Below are 5,194 nucleotides of genomic sequence, written 5' to 3' on the forward strand. Positions count from 1 at the left end.
ACCAAGCTGGATTGTGTCATTTTAATATCATAAGACATGTATCAGAGAAAAGGAGAAAATGATCCTAGTATGATTATCACTTGGGAGAAGGCTCAGAGAGGTGAACTTTTAATGAGACTTTGGTGTACTTATGATACATTTGTCCAGCAAAATCACTGAAGTGGCTGACCTGACTTACATTGGTTTTTTGATAGCATCTGATTGCAACTCTGTGGGAATTTCTTCAAGTGAAAGGTAATTTATGGAACTTACTGATAAGACCACTTACATTTTAAAAAGCTTTCTATTGCTTTTAGATATACTCAGGAAAGGCCAAGATGTGCTAGGCTTCACTGTTCAGGTTATGCTTATGGTGAAGTTAGTGATGATGGTACAGCAGTGGATCCGTTCCAAATGACAGGAAAGGGACTATTGTGCCAAGATGGGTGAGTCAAGGTGCTTTATTCAGTGATCACTGACACACAAAAAGTGCCACAAAAGAGGTCATAAAAATGATGGTGGAATTTTAAAGATAGATGAGAGTGAGATTTTATCATCTTCATATTTTCTCTTTTTTTCTTTAGAAGTAAGAAAAGAGCCTTTATTTCATCTGAATGTCAAGTCAGAAGTAGTTAGTATTCATCAGACCAAGCTTCTCCCTTCTTGGGTCTAAGAATTTCAAGATCTCAGAAGTTATAGCTGAAGCTTTATCCTCAATTCCAAAGGCCCGGAGGTAAAGCAAGGGGATTTAAAAATCAGCTTAACCTCTGCATTTAGAAAGAAACTGGAGCAAATCATGTAACATCTAGCTTGGTATCACTTACAGGAGCACAGGTTACTAAGGGAATAATCAAAATGGCTCCGAAAACCAGTCTTGTCAGATCCATTTCCTTTTCTATGAAAGAGCCAGAGACGAGGATGAAGATAGTAAGTTTCTCTTTCTTAATTTCAGTAAGCTTTCGATTCTGACACTTGTGACATGCTCACTGATAAGCAGGAAAAGTACCCTTTTCAGGAATAAGTGACTTCACAGCAAAAAGAATACAATAAAAACAAAATTTTACTTTTATCTTTCCACGTTAATTGCCCTCCTTTGTCAACAGATGTGTTTTTAAACTCTGTGACAAATACTGTCTTACTGATATATCATAATTCTTAAACCATTCTTCCACTGAGGGGTACTTGAATGATTTCTAGTTTTTCACTAATCTAAATAGCATATCTCAGAACGTCTCTATATAGATTATTTTTCTTCTTTCTTCCCTTCCTCCCTCCCTCTTTACTTCTATCCTTCTTTCCTTTTTTAGGGTGTTGAATATTTCTTTACACTCCTAATATTGCCAGTTGGAATTATTGTACAAAAATGTGAATAGTAGAGGCCTCTGGGTGGCTCAGTCAGTTAAGCATCTGCCTTTGGCTCAGGTCATGATCTCAGGGTCCTGGGATCAAATCCTGAATCAGACTCCCTGCTCAGCGGGGAGTTCTGCTTCTCCTTTTTGCTCTGCTCCATCCCTTTGCTCATTTTCTCTCTTTCTCCCTCTCCCTCTCTCCCTCTCCCCCCTCTCCCTGCTCTCTCTCAAATGAGTAAATAAATAAAATCTTAAATATGAACAGTCTTATAGTTCTTGTTACATATTACTAATTATTTTTCAGAAAGATTGATTGAACAAATAAATGATGTCACTAAGTCAAAGTCCAGCCCAGGTAACATCAGATTTTATAATTTATGTTTTAAGCAGTAGTACTTGAAATCTAAAGGTCTAACTCTAGGGATGCCTGGGTGGCTCAGCGGTTGAGCATCTGCCTTTGGCTGGGGGCGTGATCCTGAGATCCCAGGATTGAGTTCCACATTGGGCTCTCTGCATGGAGCTTGCTTCTCCTCCCACTTCTTATCTCTCTGCCTCTCTCTCTGTGTCTCTCATGAATAAATAAAATCTTTTTAAAAAAGCCTAACTGTTTTTTCTCATATGATTCCTTTCCTATTTGTATTTCTTTTTTCAATTTGTTTTCTCTCCTTTGACTACTTAAGAGTGATTTTTAGGTGTTGCCCTTACATAATTGTATATTTCTTTTACATTTTTGCATAACAAACCTTTATACTTTGTTCCAATTTTTTTGCATTTCTTTCTTTATTTCTTTTTTTTTTTTTTTGAAGATTTTATTCATCCATGAGAGACAGAGAGAGAGAGAGAGAGGCGCAGAGACACAGGCAGAGGGAGAAGCAGGCTCCATGCAGGGAGCCCGACACGGGACTTGATCCTGGGACTCCAGGATCATGCCTAGGACCAAAGGCAGGCGCCAAACCGCTAAGCCACTCAGGGATCCCTCCTTTTTATATTTCTTTATTATAGTTTAGTAAACTGATTTTCTGAGATTTTTTTTCTGAGATAATTTCTTAATCACCACAAAAGATTAATTTTCTGGTTAATTTTTTAAAAATAATCATAAAGATACACAGATGTGCCAAGCAAAGTATGGATCCAGATAGAATTTTCAATACTAATATTCAGTTATTTCATTTCGTAAGTGGTGATTCTTCAACATTGAGTTGCTATTGATTTCTTATCATATATTAAATGAACAATACCAAATTCTGCTTGTGTGAACTACAGTGGCATCTTACCTAGTTTCCCTGCCTCTAGATAGCTCTTTCCTATTTAACCAGCACAGTGATGCCAGAGAGATCTTTCCAAAACTCAGTATGCTCATGGCACTCTTCGTCTTGGACTCATTTAATGGTTCCATTTTTGTCAGGATAAAGCCTAAGCTTCTTAGATGGGAATCTCTGCTCCTGGAGCTTTATATTCCAGGAGAACCCATGATGGGTTGGGTGCTTTTGTCCTCTCATACTCTACCTACCTTATTCTTAAAAAAAAAAACAAAAACACCAAAATATGAAGTAGACAAAGTTATTCTCTGTGATTCTAGCTTCTCAATCAAGGGCTTTTCTCCTCACATTCTTCCCACGAGATGGCATTGATGGCATCGCTGCTAATGCGTAAATTGCCCTCTCTCTCATCCATTAGCAAAACTTGTTTTATGAAAGGAGCTGAAACGAAACTCTCATTTTTACCTTCTGTAAAAGGAATAGAAGTATTATCCCTTCCAGGGATATTCCATTTGAAAGGCCAGAGAAACCTTAAGGTGCCTCAAATTGCCTAAAATCAAGCTTTAATATTAGACAATTAACATTTTTCAGTACTGTTAAAACTGAAAAAAAGGAAAAAAGTGGCAGCTTGAAATAGAACCAGTAGGTTATGGTGGGTGTTCCCTCTAGGCCTGAAGTCTGAGGCGCTCGGTTTTTAACATAGTAACTGATTTCATGAGGAACCTTGAGACCATTCATACTACTAATTTATTCCCAGTTGTCAACTAGGGAGAGAATTACTGTTTACTACCTTTCTTAGGTCTTGGGGAGATTGGGGATCTATTTTGGAGAAGAAGTGCTTTATAAATCTAATAAATGATAAATCAACAAAAATAATTTAAAAAATAATCTTAGAGGATAAACTATACAAAGCTCTGTCATACCTTTTATGAATTCCATTGGGGTATCTGGGTTAATCTGAATTTGTGACTTCATCATTTATGAAGACGTTCTGCTTGGGCTTGAGTTTGAATTGGATTTTGAATGAGAGAAGTAAATGCTCTGATAAATTGAGGTAAGAATTTAGTTCAGTGAAAAAGAGGAAATGAAGATAGTTTCATGGAAGAGTGAGTATGGGGGAAGAAGAAAGTGACTGAATATAGAGACAAAATATTGCAGAAATAAATGAGGTATCTATGATAAGATATATAGAGTGTGTTAAGCAAAATTAACTTGGTAGTGGTCAGAGGAGACCACCAACATGTTCTGAATCTTTAGGAACACCAGAGAGAGACCTTTGTCTGCCTTAAAGTATATTTTCTGCTTAACAGTGAAGGGTGAACGTTCTTTTTTTTTTTTATTTTAAGATTTTATTTATTCATGAGATACACACACAGGCACAGACACAGGCAGAGGGAGAAGCAGGCTCCATGCGGGGAGCCCGATATGGGACTCCATCCCAGGACTCCAGGATCATGCCCTGGGCCAAAGACAGATGCTCAACCACTGAGCATCCAGGTGCCCCCTGAACACTCTTTTAAAGAGTCGTTGGCCTTGTGCAATGTAAATATGTGAAGAAAAAAAAACACCTTATACTCCCTAAACTAATTTGGTCTGCCTTGAAGGAAAAGATAGGCCCTGCTGGGCAGTTACGTATTAATATGGAGTTACTTGGGGGTCTATTAAAGAAGGTTAAGTACTGGAGTTTTCGTAATTGCTTCTTTAATTTCTTCCTCATGGTTTTATTCTAAATTACAAGTGGAGAATTACTATAATATATGAACCCTTCTCAACCACCATCTCTAGCAAGCTTCATTAATCTTTGGGATACTTGTTTTTGTAAAGAACAGTGACCAAAAAAAAAAAAAAAAAAAAGAATCCAGATTAACTAATTTTTATTTCTTCCTCTAATTCTTCAAAGCAGACCTTTAAAGTAGAGTGTGTATTTGAGACAGAGTTAAGATTTATTGGTAATTGAAAAAAAAAGATTTATTAGTAATTGAAAGCTTCTGTTATACTTAAGAATGCCTTTTAATTTTTTAAAAAGATATTATTTATTCATGAAAGATACAGAGTGAGAGGTAGAGACGTAGGCAAGGAGAGACGCAGGCTCCTCTCAGGAAGCCCAGTTTGGGACTCGATCCCCAGACCCAGGATCATGCCCTGAGCCAAAGGGGGATACTCAACCACTGAGCCACCCAGGCATCCCTAATTTAAATTTTTTGAGAGAGAGTATGTGCACACAGGTGGTGGGGGACGGTGGGAGAGGTAGAGAAAGAATCTTAAGCCCGCTCCATACCCAGCACAGAGTTCAACAAGGGACTTGATCCCATGACCCTGAGGTCATGATCTCAGCCAGCAAACTGAGCCACTCAGGCACCTTGCCTTTTAATTTTGGTATTTGGAACAAATGTATCTTGGGCAAAGCTGCTGGAACCTTCCATTATATCTATACCGTCCTTCCTTTCACCCCTTTGGCCACCACAAGTCCCCAACCTTTGTGAATACTAAGGCCTTGCTGGACTATCCCTGTGGAATTGGATATAGAGAAGACAGTCCCATAACCAGAAGGGATTGAAGAGAGATCTCAGTCTTGATAAGACTTTTTTTTTTTTTTTAATTTTTTTG

General features: G+C 37.9%; 1 protein-coding gene across 2 annotated transcripts in view; it reads left to right on the forward strand.

Annotated features, from left to right (window-relative positions):
* The window catches only part of FRMD5 (FERM domain containing 5), a 334,543-nt gene that overhangs the window by 70,250 nt on the left and 259,099 nt on the right, over positions 1 to 5,194 (forward strand). The gene's annotated exons all lie outside the window — the stretch shown is intronic.

This window comes from Vulpes lagopus, chromosome 2 (genome assembly GCF_018345385.1).
Source record: "Vulpes lagopus strain Blue_001 chromosome 2, ASM1834538v1, whole genome shotgun sequence".
Lineage (NCBI taxonomy): Eukaryota > Metazoa > Chordata > Mammalia > Carnivora > Canidae > Vulpes > Vulpes lagopus.